Source organism: Gorilla gorilla, chromosome 4 (genome assembly GCF_029281585.2).
Source record: "Gorilla gorilla gorilla isolate KB3781 chromosome 4, NHGRI_mGorGor1-v2.1_pri, whole genome shotgun sequence".
Taxonomy (NCBI): domain Eukaryota; kingdom Metazoa; phylum Chordata; class Mammalia; order Primates; family Hominidae; genus Gorilla; species Gorilla gorilla.
Window position 1 is genome coordinate 164,521,823 of NC_073228.2, and position 17,241 is coordinate 164,539,063.

The 17,241-nt window shown below is 40.0% G+C and overlaps 1 protein-coding gene across 1 annotated transcript in view; it reads right to left on the bottom strand.

Moving 5' to 3' along the window:
- The window catches only part of ATP10B (ATPase phospholipid transporting 10B (putative)), a 218,112-nt gene that overhangs the window by 130,827 nt on the left and 70,044 nt on the right, over window positions 1-17,241 (bottom strand). The gene's annotated exons all lie outside the window — the stretch shown is intronic.

The window sequence follows — 17,241 nt, forward strand, 5'->3', positions numbered from 1 at the left end:
ATGAGCTTCCTTAAAAGTAAAGCAGATATAACTTGGATGCCAAATTAGTGAATGAAAGTTTGATGAGGAACTAAATATTTATATAGTTTCAAAGTATCCTCCCCCAATATTATTCATTATAATGATAAAAAGAATCACTTTTTAGTGGAGAAATGTGGCAGACACCACCTTACGACAGAGATCAAAGCAAGTATTGAAGCTGTCCTCACAGGGTTAACAAGAATTCTGGACAGAAATAGAGTTATAACTAAGCATTAATCAGGCTGCACTTTGACCTACTTCCTTGTAACTGAAAGTCACTAGATTCTGACCATTTGCTTCCCCATTGCTCCTAAAGATAGGATTTCTGACATTAGAGTCATAAGGGTTTTGTTTAAGATTGAGTTTCTGATGTTAGAATCATAAGGCTTTTGTTTAAGAATTGCTGAAGATGTTTTTCAGATTCTGAAGTCCAGTGAAACAGCTGACGCCAACCAGTCTGAAGACCCCACATAGGAACAGAATCAGCATGAGGACAGCTTCTTCATCTGTCTGTCCTATGATTTCACCCTGCACTCTTTGACCAATCAACAATCTTCACACTTCTGCCTGTTCTAAAACTCTTATAAACTTTAGCCCCAAACTCCTCACGGAGATGGATTTGAGGTTTCCTCCCATCTCTTTATTCGGCAGCCCTCCAATTCAATCTCTTTCTCCTGCAACTTGACATCTTGGCATATTGATTTGCTGCACATATTGGGCGCTGGACCTATTATGGCTATAGTATCACAAATATTGGGATAAAATGACATCTTTTGCCTCCTGATATGATGTATTGAGAACATGAGTTACCTCTCTGGTAGAAACACTAAAAAACCTCAAATTGGGGGGCTATTCTATAAAACAACTGGCCTGTGTTTTTCAAGTGTAAATGGTCAAAAAAGGGGCAAAATAACTGTTTATGATTAAAATAAACTAAAAATAAAAACTAAACGTAATGCATAATTCTTGGTCGAATCCTATACTAGAGGAAGATAAAATAGGTATAAAGGGCATTATTGGACAATGGGCAAAATCTGAATATAAACTACAGTTAGGTAATAGCATTTTAACAATCTCAAATTTTCTGATTTTGATGATTATATTATGGTTATACATAAAAACACTCTTGGTTTTAGGAAATCCACCCCAAAGTATTTAGAGGTAAAGGGCAAGATGTTTCCGTGGGTCAGAACACACACACACACACACACACACACACACACACACACACACACACACACACACACACACACACACACACACACAGTGGTATAGTCAGGGAAGGGCTCATGGGAAAAGGAACACTTATTTAAAGTTACCTGAAGAAACGTAGGAGTTAGCTAGGTAGAGAGGTTGGGGAAGAGAGCTCCAGGTAGAAGAACGAGTTCCAGAAACAGGAAGAAGTTCCTGAGGTGTTGCATAGAGCAGTGGTCTTCAACCTTTTTGGCACCAGGGACTGGTTTCATGGAAGACAATTTTTCCATGGACAGTGGTTGGGGGATAGTTTTGGGATGAAACTGTTCCACCTCAGATTATCAGGCATTCATTAGATTCTCATAAGGAGGGCGTGACCTAGATCCCACGCATGCACAATTCACAATAGCATTGCGTTCCTATGAGAATTTAATGTCTCCACTGATCTGACAGCAGGCAATGCTCACCTGCCACTTACCTCCTGCTGTGCGGCATGGTTCCCAACAGGCCATGGACTGCTATGGGCCCATGGCCCAGGGACTGGGGACTCCTGGTGTAGAGTACATGGAACGGGAGACAAAGAGTGGCAGAAGCTGAGGCTGGAGAGACAGCCCAGGGTCAGATGGCCTGCTGAGGCTGTTATGCTGAGGGCAAGAGAGAGTCTGAAGAGTGCCAGGGAAATGACACATTGTGAGTGCGGATTCCAAGCATCATTCTGGCCGAAGCACATAAGGGTGGGCTGGAGGGACCGACACTGGGGGCAGAGGCAGCTCTTTGACCCACTGCCCCTCTCCCCTCCAAATAAAGTACTTCTTCCTGAGAGTGGAACAGGAAACAAAGAGGGATTGCATAATCCCATTATCTGAGGTGTGGTTTATTGCTGCTTGCAGAACGTTTAGGGTGGGGCACACCTGAAGAACTCCCTAAGTTCCTTCCAGTTGTAAAGCCTTTGTCTCATTCTAGATTTTTGAAATGGCACCTCCCACTAGAAATAACTTGAGGATTACCTAATTTTGCTAATTTATACTCAGATCACCTCAGGCTTGAAGTGATAATCCTCTCAAGCACCAGCCTTATTCTCTTCTAGGTACAATGTCCTCTAGATGATAAGAAGACAATCCTGTATGGGGGACCTTTAGCCTAACAAGCTGGGCTAACTTCAGTTTTTTGAGGAATTCCTTTTCTCTCTTCCAGACTTTCTCCACCTTACCTGGCTAACATTTCCAATTGACTCCAGTTCCTTTCTGTTTCATTTTAATGAGCCCAAATAAACCCCATCTCTAGCAAGTTCCATTTTCACTGTTACGGGATAAATCAACTAGTCATTCATTCAATCAACAAATACTTATTGAATCCTCGTTTATATACCAGGTGAGTAAAACCTACCCATGCATCCCTTTCTGCCTGAGCTTACATTAGGTGTCTGGGAGATTTTAAACATACACTTTTAGAAATAAATATATATTCACCAACCAGGAAAAGTGCCACTGTCAAAAGACAAAATCACAACAGGTTTAAAGATCTTAATTAACTTTATTTTTGGTTCTAAAATTGGGCAGCACTTCATTTCATAAAATATAATCAGCGTTCCAATGAGCTGAGCAGAGGAGATTGGCTTTATAGAAAGGGCTGAAGAAAGGAGAAACACAAAACAAAAATGAATTCGTCATTTCAAAATTAGTTTCCTTTTAAGGGAGGAACAGGAAACAGAACAATAGAAAAATAACTGACTGGGTAACATCAGGTTACTTTTTTTGTAAGGATTAAAGGCAGGGGCAACTTCCTTTTCATACCAATTGAAACTGACCTATTTGGGAAATTATGTCTCTCTCTTGATTTCTCTGAAGGTTGATAACAATTTAGTTTTAGTTTAGTGAAAATGACTCCACTTTAATTTTTAGTCTAGTCTGTTGGGGCCTAGCTTTGTCCAAAACAATGGCCTCCTGTAATTTTTATTTAATACCACAAAAGAGAGCAGGGTGCAGTGAGCACATTACAGAGGGATGGCACCTTGTCTCCCAAGAGGTGGGGCTTGAACTGAGATCAGGGAATGAGTGAGAGGTGGCTGGATGGAGTACTACTGTGTGTATATGTGTGTGTGTGTGTGTGTGTGCATGCTGTGTTTCTGTAAGTAAGCATCCTAGGAAGACAAAGCCATAGTTGCAAGTCTTCTGTGGCTACAGCAAACATGTTGACTTCAAGAATGGATAGAAGACCCAAGTAGGCTAAAAAGCAGTAACAAGTCTTTACTAGAGAATTATTTTTCCTCCATGCCCAATTCTCTAAAAAGCATATCAGTGGGTTAGGACTATGGGAGAAAAATCTATAAAATTAAGTTTAATCTATACTTAGATTATTGATAAAATAATATAAATATAAAACCCTGATACTAGAATGAATTAGAATTTTAAAAAGTTTGGCCTTCAGTTAACTACAGGAATTTTTAAAGCACTCTACCCTGAGGACAAAATGCGTAAATCACAGGGAAAAAAAAGAAAAGATTTCCTATTAGATATCTAGTTAACAAACAATAACCACTGTAGAAGAAATAGTCTGGAGTTAGCAGATCTTCAAATCAATAATTATATCAGTTTTTCACAAATTACAATCATACTTGAATCATCTTCTCAATTTTTACCACACCCAAATAGCATTTTTATTAAATGCAATATATTTTACTTTAGGTGAACTCACTTCTCAAAAGCTTCAATTTTTTTTTTTTTTTATTGAGATAGAGTCTCACTCTGTCGCCCAGGCTGGAGTGCAATGGCATGATCTTGGCTCACTGCAACCTCTGCCTCCCAGGTTCAAGTGATTCTCCTGCCTTAGCCTCCTGAGTAGCTGGGATTACAGGCACCCGCCATCATGCCTGGCAAATTTTTTGTATTTTTTTGTAGAGACAGGGTTTCCCATTTTGGCCAGGCTGGTCCTGAACTCCTGACCTCAGGTGATCCACCCACCTCAGCCTCCCAAAGTGCTGGGATTACAGGCATGAGCCACCACGCCTGGCCAAAAGCTTCAATATTAACTTTGGCTTTGAGCTAAACCTTAATACCAAAATGAAGTGGTTTGACAGTATTGATATGTTTTTTTAATAGGCACTGACAGGAACTACTTTTATTAAAATAAAAACTCTTGATCCCTTATGACAACATTGGCCTACACCTCTATGTCTCTATTTGCTGTTCTGGGAACCAGGTTCAGAAACATCACCACTCACCCAGAAAGGATCAGTCATTTCCATTATTTGTGGCTTACCTACTAATGCAGGAAAGGCTGCTAACATGGTTTGCAAGTTTCTTCCCCTCAACACAAAGTCAAAACAATAACAACAACAAACAAGAGGTTTTTCATCAACCCTGAATTCAATAAAAAAACTCAGTGAGCCAGATTCCTATCCATGCCCCCAAGCATTGTAGTAGATCAAGGAAGGATTTGCAGTAAAACAATCTCATCATAAATTTCTTATCCATTTTGCTTTTTCTACTTATTTTGATTGGATTTGCTTGAGGAATGACCATCACTTAGTCTTTTACTGATTTTACCAAAACCCGTTTACAGAGGAAGAAACAAAGATAAGGGGAATAGAGTGATTTCTCTGTAGAACTTGTCATTTCTTCCTAATCCATTTCAGTAAAAGCTATATTTATTAGAATACAAAATGTCCTTTTTCCACATTTTAATAAATTTTTGAAACTAGATTGTTTCACACAATTGCTATGTTAGTGTTTATTTACTTACACTCACAAAGTATTATTAAATTGATGACATTTTAGATTTAAAAAAGATATCTAGTTGCAGACAAATATGCCAGAAAACAGAAATTGCCATTTGAAAGACCCTCCATAAGTTTTGTAGTGTGGACCTGCCCAGGAAAATTCAGTGAGGCCTTCGTGGGAAAGGAATAGTCTAAGCGGAGACCTTATTCTGCAGTGGAGTTTGGATAGGCTAGAAGACTTGGGGAAGGCTGAACTTTAGCATTCCCATTTGCATTGTACTCAGCTACAGGCATCTACATATAGCTGCTTGTATGGAATCAGTTCTTACGAGCACAAAAAAGTGCTCTGTCCTTCCCAATGGGAAGAACAAGAGCTGTGATTGTGCCTTATTCACAGGCTACAAAACATGTCCTATAATTAGGATGCCAGAAGCTGACTTCCTCTAGAGAGAAAGAAACATTAAGAAGAAATGTATGCAGGGTGGGGTGGGGTGGGGTGGGGATTGTTGTCTTTGGTTGGTAAAAGTGGGGACTAGTGGAAAAGAGAGAGTGAGAAAGAAATAGCAACCACCTAAAATAAAATTAATGAAAGGATGCAATTCTGTAGAAGATAATTAAAATACATGACAAATGTAATCCTATAGAATGGGCCTTTGTGGGAAAGGAAAGATGGAAGGAGAGTCTGTTCCATAACTCAAGCATCTTCAGCATGCCACACTCAACCCTCACCACTAGTCCTTGAGTCAACTAAAGCTTTTAACCCCTGATTGGTTTTCTCCTAGCTCCCCAACTCATAAGAGCTTTACTCCAACAGATTTCCAAAGATGAATATTTTTTTAACAGACAAGAAAATATTTCTCGTCTGCCACATTACACTTCATCACCTGCCAAGTTCATTAGAGTTTAGAGTATCACATATTATCTTGCAAGCTAGTCTCCAATTTGGTGTATTTGGAGCTCGGATTTCTCTCTCGAACTTTACATCATAATATCCTACTGCTTATGTGCCATTTCTACTTGTTTTCTAGGTATTTCAACTTTAACAATTCTAAAACTCTTGGATTCTCTCCAAAATTCACTTTAGTTCCCGTAGTACCCATTTCCGTGAATAGCATCTCTGTTTACCTTAATGACTTAAGAGTAACCTTTGACCTCTCTTTCATTTACTACAGCCAATCTACTTTTAAGTTTTATCCATTTTTGCCCTTTAAATATTTTTCAAATCCATTTTCTTCTTAACCACTGCGCCTGGCCAAGCCACTATTTTTAAGTGTAGCAGATACTGTTGAGATTAATATATTATAATTTTATTCAAAGGCATTATTAATTTTATGGTAGGATTTGCAATTACATATTTTCTCAATTAATTAATAACAGAATTATAGCTACTGTCAGGCAGAAGTTATAAATTCTTTGATGACAGAAGAGATCTTTCACACGCTGGTGTGCTAAAGACATTTGGACACATTGGTATTGTAAAGGGAGCCCAGAACTGAAAGCAGGGTACAAGGTGAAGTGCAGAGAGGAAAATCAGTGATGCAGAGTCCCTGACATAATAAAATGGTTGGGAGATGAGATATATATATACATGGAAAGGTACTGAATAGGCTACCAATGGGAAATTGAACGAATGGCAGACAGTAAGGACCAGAAGTTGTTAGAGATGTAAGAAAACACAGTTGACTGAGAAGGACAAGGCAAGTATCTTGGGGAAGTAGAAATAGCCAATTAGTGAATTAGAGAGTTGAGTAGCCAGAGGCAGGCATGAATCCAGAAAGCACAAGAATAGGCAAATGAGAAGCTTCACTTCTCATCCCCATGTCAGACCCCCTGAATCAGAAGTTCTGGGGATGGGGGTGGAAAATCTGCACTCTTCACCAGCTCCCAGGTCATTCTAATGTAGGGGTTACCAAATAGCAAATCCGGAGAGACACTGCCTTTTATGCTCACCTATGTGTTCTCCCTTGAAAACTCGAACTACCTTTTCCCATTTTCTTCCCTTTATTCTAAGCCTGATCTCCCAGGTATCTTCCTAATGAAAGGCAAAATATCTTGGGAAATAAAAAGACAGTGCAGGCAATATTTCCTTTGTGAGAGACAGGTAAAATGAGATGCATAATTTCATTTTTAACATCCCTCTAGGCAGAAATGTGATTTCACTTAAAAATTGTTTTATAGATTCTTTTGGTATGTTTTACTGACAAAATAATTAAGTTGGATCTAACTAAAAGTAAATAAATCCCTCACAGAAGCTGGATGAATCAGTGCTGAGCTGAGAGGTGATAAAAGTTGTTCAAAGTTCATGAAGCTGAAAGCAATTAAAAGACAATAGTACACATTGACTGGCTCAGTTCACTTCAAACATATGCATGGTCTGTGAGTTACATACCAATTAGTACACCCCGGAAGAACTGAGGTGGGGGCAGGCGTGGAGCAAGACCTGGGAAATTTTGGAGCAGCTTCCTTAATGGACTAGGCATCTGGCTTAGCACAGAGAATGTGGCAACAGATTTGTGAAATGGAGTGAGAAAAACTGATATGACAGTGGCTGCCTTCAGAGTTTTCCTAGGGAAGGAATATACTTTTAATCAGCATTTGGGGTAAAAGGCAAAGGGACAAGAATTAAGGAGAAAAGGAAAAGGGGGAGGGAAAGGGAGGGCAAATTAGCTGGCAAAAGCATGAGAAATAGAGATAAGATGGTAGCAGGTTTGGTGTCTGTGTTGGCAGAAAAGGGCAGAGAGATTTTTTAAAAAGTCAATATTCACTTAGAAATACGTAAAATATTATAATATAATATAATGTCCTTCCATGTTACTTTAAAATTGTTAGTGAAACTTCGCAAAATAGAATTGTCAACTAGGAAAGATATCATTTGATTGGGGGTCTAGAAGTCATGAAGAAGGGGCTGTCCCCTTCTTTGGTTTCAGGCCAAAGGGAAATGATTAAAGAAAAGCCACAGGAAAGAGTGGAGAATGAGAAATACAGAAAATTCTGGAAATCAGAACCAGGGATGACTGGGAAAAACGTAAGTCCCAGAGGAATTTTAGAAGTTGTGGGGGAAGTGGCTGGATGTTCCTTAGGATCTGGGTTGGGGATTCAAGTGATTTCATCGAAGCGTTAAAGGACAAGGTAAGACAAGCCAAGATATCTGGCTTCTATATCCCACTAACCAGCTGTGTGGCCATGGGCAAGTCATTCTCCCTGGGCCCTAGTTTCTTCCTCTGTAAAATGGGAGAATTGGACTAAGTAATCCTTAAGGCCCATATACATCTCTAGCACTTTCATCTCAAGTTTAATTCTCACCTTGACTTATGTCAAGTCCGGGGGATGCATGACCATGTTAAGGGACATTTCCAGAGGGCAGACTATTTCTTCCCCAAACGGCAGCCTGGACTCTCCATGAAAGGTAAGTGATCTCACAGCACATAATTGCTAAGTAGCTGCTTCTTTTTTCAGAAATGGAGAACTTTTCATTCCTCTGTTTTGTCTGAGTTACTTTTTCATACGTGCTTTGGGCTGGACATTCTCACACTTCCAAAAAATAGCAGAACCCTCTCAACTTTATTATTTTTCCTCTTTTATTAGATTAATAATAACAGAGTTCTCAAAAGGTCTCCGTGTTTCAAACTTCTAGTCCCAAAGTAGGGAGGAATTTCAAGAAAGATCCAACTGTCTATTGAACATTGCCCCTTGGATGTCTCCTGAGAACGTCAATCTCAGTTTGCCTCCAAACAGCCTCAGTATCTTTACCCCTACATCTGCACTTGCCCCCTATTACCTCTCTCATGGAATGGCAACCCTACGCTTTCAGTTGCCCAAGACTTTGATTCCTCTCTCACCTCTCATATCCAATCAATTATCAAGTCCTGTTGGTTGTAAGCCATTACATGTGTGTCTGTTTGCTTCACTCTCCTCTGGACCCATTGCCACACACCCATCCAGGCCACTCTCATCTCTAGCTGTGCTTACTTGGCCTCGTGATTTGTCCCTCTGCTGCCAGTTTTGCCCCCTCTAGTCTCTTTTCCACAGTGAAATCAGAAATACTTCGCCAAACTCTAGATCGATTCATGCCATCTCCTTGCTTAAAATCCTCTCTGATTTTAGTTTCCCTCAGACAGCACAAGGAACAAAACTTAAACATAATTTACAACTCCTTCCCCTCATAAACTAGACGCAGACTTTCTTCCCAGCCCTGTCTTTTGTTATCCTCTCTTTCACATTCTAGTCATAAGGAAATTATTGTGTGTCCATCTTTCTCTCCCACTGACACACCATCATTACCAGCATGCTGTAACCCACTTCCCATGCTCAAAAAGCCTAGCTAATTTATGATTGAGGGGCTATGTGTGTGCTCCACAGTACTCTTCCTTATCCCATTTTAGCCCTTAGTTCTGGGTAGTGAACCTCTGTACAAGTCTGGATTGAGGGATTCTACAAGGCAATCACCCTTCTACCCTAGAGCTGCCTGAGAGCAGTCACTACTCTACCCTCTACAGTGCCTGCTGGAAGTAGTCACCCCCTCCTAATGTCTCCTGGGAGCAGTTACTCATCTATCCCAGTGCCTCCTGGGAATAGTCACACCTCTACCCAATGCCTTCTGGGAACAGTCACCCCTCTGCCCCAGTGCCTCCTGGGAGCAGTAACCCTTTTATTCTAATGCCTCCTGGGAGCAGTTACCCCTCTGCCCCAGTGCCTCCTGGGAGCAGTCATCATTCTATTCCAATGCCTCCTGGGAGCAATCACCCCTCTCCCGAGGGCCTCTTGGGAGCAGTCACTACTCTACCTCAGTGCCTCCTGGGAACAGTAACCCCTCTACCCCAGTACTTTATGAAGTCAGTTGCCACTCTATCCCCCAGTGCTCCTGGGAGCACTTACCCCTCTACCCTATTGCCTTGTGAGGACAGTCATCACTTTACACATCCTTCGTAGGTACAATGACTGACAGACACTAAGAAATACTTCACTTATTTGATAAACAAAAAACAATAATTTGTAATTTAAAATTATTTAAAAATATTTCAAAGAAACTTATTTCTATTATCTAATTTTATTCCCCAAATAATCCTATGAGGTAAATTGGGCTTGTATTGTAATGGTTCTTTTCAGCCGTAGGCATTAAATTCCTCAAAATCTCCAGTTAGAAGTAACTGTGGTTAAGGAACTTGAGAAATCATAATAGAAGTTCCCTGTTTTTGGACCAAATTTTGGGAGTTTAACAAAAAACATTTTAAGCAAAACAACCAAGGTAGCATGCGAAATAACGTCAATATAAATGACACTTATTCATGTAATTAACAATGTGTATAATGCAATTTCACTTGGGATCTCCTCCTCAGAACTTTTTAATGCTTGCCTCTCCTGACACAAGAAACTTGAAATTAATTTTGTTTGTAGCTAACATCTGTTATGAAATATTAAACAAAAATTATTTTGATTTTATGACTCAGGGCTTTTGACTTTTGTCTCCTTTGATCTGAGGGAATTATGAAAAACTGAATTTTTGAGATTGGTGAATTATTGGGGAAGTGTTTTGAAACTCCTTTCCCATTACACAAGATTACAAGTTCTTAACTCTGTTCAGGAGAATTTCTGGCCAAGATACTTGTAACAGGATGCTCTGTCTCAGGAAAGGCTTTCCCAACAGAACCAAGGTACACTTCTAAGAACACAATTCACCTGCTTTCAATATTCTTTATCTTTTAATAGTAGTTTATGCCATCTCTATTTTCTATATACCATTTTTATTCTTACCTAACCCTTTAGTTTCCTCTTTTCTTAAAAATGACTTGATATTTGCATATGCTAGAACTGAATATATACTGGAACTGAAACTGTCTGGGTCAACTAGAAGATCTGCAGAAGCAAATTTGTTCATACTGGATTTTCATATGTGATGAAATTGTGGTTTGTAGGATGTGACTGTGGGTAATTATTCAATTTTCCATATATTAGAGATGAATCTGATTGCCCTTTCTTCTGAAATATTTATAATAATTTATAATGTATATAATTACATATAGGCGTAACTTGGAGACTGTGGGTTTGGTTCCAGAATACGACAATAAAGTGAATGTTGCAATGAAGTGAGTCACATACATTTTTTAGTTCCCCACTGCATAGAAAAGATATGTTTATATTATACTGTAGTCTATTGTGTGCAATAGCATTATGTCTAAAAAATACATAGCTTAATTAAAAAATACTTTATTGCTAATAAATGTCAGCCATCATCTGAGCTTATAAAAAGAGTCACAATCTTTTTGCTGTTGGAGAGTTTTGTCTTGATGATATTTGTTTTTTTTTTTTTTTAGATGGAGTCTCACTCTTGTCACTCAGGCTGGAGTGCATGGTGCGATCTTGGCTCACTGCAACCTCCGCCTCCTGGATTCAAGCCATTTTCCTGCCTCAGCCTTCTGGGTAGCTGGGGCTACAGGCACCCGCCACCACACCCAGGTAATTTTTGAATTTTTAGTAAAAATGAGGTTTCACCATGTTGGCCAGGTTGGTCTTGAACGCCTGACCTCAGGTGATCCATCAGCCTTGGCCTCCCATAGTGCTGGGATTACAGGTGTGAGTCACCGCGCCTGGCTTGTCTTGATGTTATGGCTGTTAACTGATAAGGGGGGTGGTGACTGCAGCCTTATGAAATGTATTTCTTAAGTAATAAGACTTGAAAGTTGAGATTACTCCTTCATCCATAAACTACAGAATGAATGTTATGTTAGCACTCATGAAAACAACATTAATCTCCTTGTACATGTTCATCAGAGCTCTTAGGTCACCAAGGGCAGTGTTAAGGAGTAGTAACCTTTGTTATTGTTGTTGAGAGACAGGATCTTGCTTTGTCACCCAGACTGGAGTTCAGTGCCATGATCACAGCTCACTGCAGTCTTAAACTCCTGGGCAATCCTCTCACCTCAGCCTCTTTAGTAACTGGGACTACAGATGTGAACTACCATGCGTGGCTATTTTTTTTTTTTTTTTTTTTTTTTGTTCGTAGAGACAGTTGCCTATGTTGCCTAGGCTGATCTTGAACTCCTGACCTCAAGTGATCCTTCTGCCTCAGCCTCCCAAAAAGTTGGGATTATAGGCATGAAACACTGTGCCAGGCCAAATAGTAATCTTTTGAAAAAAATTTTTTATTTTCTTTTTCTGAGTAGTAGGTCTCAACAGCAGGCCTAAAATATTCAGTAAACCATGCCATAAACAGATGTGCTATCCTCTAGGCTTTGTTGTCCTAATTTACAGAACACAAGCAGAGTAGATTTAGCATAATTTTAAAGACCCTAGGATTTTAGGAATGGTAAATGAGCATTGGCTTCAAGTTAGAGTCACTAGCTGCATTATTCTCTAACTGGAGAGTCAGCCTGTTCTTTGATATTTTGAAGCCAGGCATTGAGTTCTCTCCAGCTATGAAAGTCATAGATGGCATCTTCTTCCAATATAAGGTTGTTTGTCTACATTAAAAACTCATCTACACTAAAAATCATTGTTTAGCGCAGCCACTTTTACCAATTACCTTAGCTAGATCTTTTGATAACTTGCCACAGCTTCTACATCAGCACTTGCTGCGTCACCTTGCAGTCTCGCAGTATTATATTATGGAGGTGGTTGTTTTCCCTTAAACCTTATGAAATAATCTCTGCTAGCTTCCAACACTTCTTTCATCTTTTTTTTTTTTTTTTTGAGACAGTCTTGCTCTGTCACCCAGGTTGGAGTGCAGTGGCATGATCTCAGCTCACTGAAAGTTCCACCTTCTGGGTTCACGCCATTCTCCTGCCTCAGCCTCCCAAGTAGCTGGGACTACAGGTGCCCACCACCACATCCAGCTAATTTTTTGTGTTTTTAGTAGAGACGGGGTTTCACCATGTTAGCCAGGATGGTCTCGATCTCCTGACCTTGTGATCTGCCAGCCTCGGACTCCCAAAGTGCTGGGATTACAGGCGTGAGCCACAGTGCCCAACCTTATCCTTTGTTTTCTAAGACAGGGTTTTGCTCTGTTGTCCAGGCACGTCCAGGAGTACACTGGTACCATCTCAGCTTATTGTGGCCTCAACATCTCAGGCTCAAGCAATCCTCCTACCTCAGCATCCCAAGTTGCTGGGACTACAGGTGCAGGCCGCCATGCCTGGCTATTTTCTTTTGTATTTTTTTTGTAGAGATGGGGGTCTCACCATTTTGCTCAGGCTGGTCTTGAACTCCTGGGCTAAAGCAATCTGCCCACCTTGGGATTACAAGTGTGATTACAATTGGGATTACAATCTGCCAACACTTTGGGATTACAGGTGTGAGCCACCATGCCCAACCCCAACTTTTCTTCTGCAGCTTTCTCACCTCTCTCAGTCTTTATAAAATTGAAGAAAGTTAGGGGCTTGCTCTGGATTAGGCTTTGGCTTAAGGGAGTGTTGTGGCTGGTTAGACCTTCTATCCAGCTCTATAAAACTTTCTTCATATCAGCAATAAGGCTGTTTTGCTTTCTTACCATTTGTGTATTCACTGGAATAGCACTTTTAATTTTCTTCAAGAACTTTTTCTTTGCATTCACAACTTGGTCAACTATTTGGTGCAAGAGGCCTAGATTTCAGCCTGTCTTGGCTTTCAACATGCATTCCTCACGAAGGTGAATCATTTTCTAGCTTTTGATTTAAAGTGAGGGACATTCAACTCTTCCTTTTACTTGAACACTTAGAGGCCATTGTAGGGTTATTTACTGGCCTACTTTCAATGTTTCTATGTCTCAGGGAATAGGGAGGCCCATGAAGAGGGAGAGAGATGGGGGAACAGCTGGATGGTAGAGTAGTCAGGACACACACATTTAGAGATTAAGTTTGCCACCTTACATGAGTGTGGTTGGCGGTGCCCCAAAATGATTACAATAGTAACATCAAAGATCACTGATCACAAACCACTATACCAGGTGTAATAAATGACAAGGTTTAAAATATTGTGAGAATACCCAGAATGTTACCCAGAGACACAAAGCCAGCACATGCTGTTGGAAAAATCGTGGTGGTGTTCTTGCTTGATGCAGGGTTGCTGCAAACCTTCAATTTGTAAAAAACACAGTATCTGTGAAGTGCAATAAAGGAAGTTCAATGAAGTGAAGAGCAATGAAACGAGGCTTGCCTGTGTTATTATATAATTAATATGGATGTAATTTGTAATAATAAACAATAAAAATGAAGAGACGTTAAGTGGCTTAAGGTTGCAAGAATAGTCAGTAGTAGAGTTAAAATGAGGTCCCCACTGTGCATCCCAGACACCTTGGCTCTTGATTTTTCTAACTCAATGTGAGCCAGAATTCCACTTAGGTTTACCTCCGTAGCCTGAGTCATCTGTGATTGCCCTGGTTAGTTTGTTTAAAAATAACCTTTATTATTTTGAAGTAATTTCAGGTTTACAGAAAAATTGCAAAGATAATACAGAGAGTTCCTTTACCTGAGATTCTCCTAATCTCACATAGCCAAGATACAATGGTCAAAAACTAAGAAATTAATATCGATACAGGACAATGAACTAAACAACAGACTATTCAGATTTCACCTGGGTGATTTTTTCACTTCTTAAATTAGAAAGCATTTCAAATTAGAGAAAAGTAGAGACTGGCCTTAGTGTCATAGTGACACATAGGCCTCAGGGCACCAAAAGACTCAATGGGTCAAAGATTTGTGGACTGTTGGTTTGTTTTAATATTTCTTTATTTTATTTTATATTTATTTATTTATGACAGAGTCTCGCTTTGTCGCCCAGGCTGGAGTGCAGTGGCTCTGAGTCAGCTCACTGCAATCTCCGCCCCCCAGGTTCAAGCAATTCTCCCACCTCAGCCTCCCTAGTAGCTGGGATTACAGGCGACTGCCACGCCTTGCTAATTTTTGTATTTTTAGTAGAGATGGGGTTTCACTATGTTGGCCAGGCTGGTCTCAAACTCCTGACCTCAGGTGATCTGCCCGCCTCAGCCTCCCACAGTGCAGGGATTACAGGCATGAGCCACCGTGCCCAGCCCTCTTTATTCTCATCTGAAACAATACTGAGCAACTTTCTAACGTGAGTCACACTTCTTCTGACTCTTCCACTACAGTGGGATCCCCCAAATCTAGGACCCCCTGAGCTGGTATTGCTGGACAGTGATCTGGCTTTTTAAAGTAGGAACCCTGGGCTCTTCATGACAGCCAATCACAACTTTCTTGCTCCATTTGAGATGCTGAAGGGACTCTCTGGTTATTATAAAACTCATTAAATTGCAAGCCAATAAATTTCTCGATACAGACTTTCTACAGCCATGAGACAATATCACATACTTTTTTTAAATTGTAATATGCGCATGTTATGTTCTGAATAGGGGCACACAAATCCAAGTACATCTTTCTGAAGAATAATAGACCACAGTTGTTAATCTGTTTTTTTCTTAAAGAAAAGCCTATTAATATCAGATGAGTGGAAGAGAATCTATAAAGTCAAAATGACTAAGAATCTCCTACGACAAGAGCACAAACCCACAGAAGCAGAAACAGGAGAAGAAAGAGAAGAGACAAAAAAGAATTGGGAAGAAAGTAGAGACACAGGCTTTGGCATTTAAGTACTCCTGTGGCTTGAATGGCAAAATGCCCGTGGAGACTCGGAGAAGCAGCACATCGATAAATCAATCAGACACTACAAGCTTGAAGAAGAATGATAGAGTGCTGTCCCCTGGCTGGAATGCCTGATGGGGGTTGGGAGTTGCACATGCCTCCAGGAAATATCCACCTTCAGAAGACTTAGTCTCTGAGGTCTAATTTTCCCCTCTTCATTAAACCTCAATTGTTGGCAAGAGACCATGGATGTTTAGAAAAACCACTGGGCATTGCTTTTTATATGCCCGTCTGATTGAGGCCACTGAGGCAGATCCACTGACGTTCCCTGGTGTCCAGGGAGGTTGACAACCACCGCAACATTTTTAGGGTGTCGTTGACGTTTTGTTGTCTGATTTTTAAAACAAAACTAGCATTCTTTCTGAGGGTATTTTGGCTTATTATTCTGATATATGAAATTGAGATAAAAGCAAATTAACACGTGCAGGTAGCTATCCTCAACCCCCGCCCCCTTCCAATCTCTAATAACTTTATTCTGTCATTTCATGAGACAGCCAATGAGATAACACCCCATCTAGTGAGTGGATAATTAATTTCAATTTTCTCAATCTTTTTAGAGTTGTACACGTGAGGATTTGGTGACTTTTTACATCTCCAATATAATGTTCTCTATCACAAGTGCTTCTTAATTGTCCAGGCTGTAGATATGACATCTAGGCAGCTTTCCTTTCCTTTGGACCATTAGTAAGACAAATGGCTTTGCTGTCCAGCAGTGTGGGGTGGGGCTCTGTTGAGTACAGAATCATGTAGAGAAGCCTCTGATGGTGGCAGAAGGCATGTACAGGTTTGGAATCTGTAATATCACAGGGTATAAATTGAGAAGAGAAGTAAAAGGCAAGTTTGAGTTAAATCTATTCTGCCCTTCTGCTATGTTCCTGTGGCACTGAGACTTGTCCTACGTCATGATGGAAGAGCTGTCTGTCTAGGGAAAAATCCATCCTGACTCTGATTTATCTGCACAATGACAACAATGCAAGGTTCTTGAATTATCTCATGGATTAAAGACCCCTTAGAGACTGAGATTCAGACAGTGTATATTGGCACCATGATAGCAAGCAGACAAATGATACACACCGGAGAGCCAGGCAACAGACCTGTGTAGATATGCGAGCTAGTTATGTGACAGATATGGCCTTGCAAATCAGTACAGACAGACAGACCCCTTGGAAAATAGTGTTGAGACCATCAATAACTCATATACCAATGACAACAAAAACTTGTTTCTACTTCAACACAAAAAATAAATTCTAAGTGCATTAAAGACCTGCCTCATTGAGGGATAGGGTGAGGATTAAAACAAAATACAAGAGCATATCCTTATGGTCTTGAGGTAGGGAGGAAACTCTTAGGGCACAGGTATCAATAATGAAAAACTGATAAATCTCACTACATTAAACTTTCTGTGCCCTAAACAACATGCAAAGGTAAACCACAGATTGGGAGGAGATGTTTGTAACATTATTAGATACACAGATTTGAAAAGGAAAAGATAACTCAATAGAAAAATAAAAAATGACACGAACAGGTTATTCACAGAAAAGAAATCCAAATATCTCCAAATCATACAGTTCTTTTCAGCTTAACTAGTAATCAGGGACATGTAAATTAAAACAGCAATGAAATTACCTTGCTATACCATCATCAGACTGGTGAAAAATGAGAAGTCTAATTAAAGTTGAG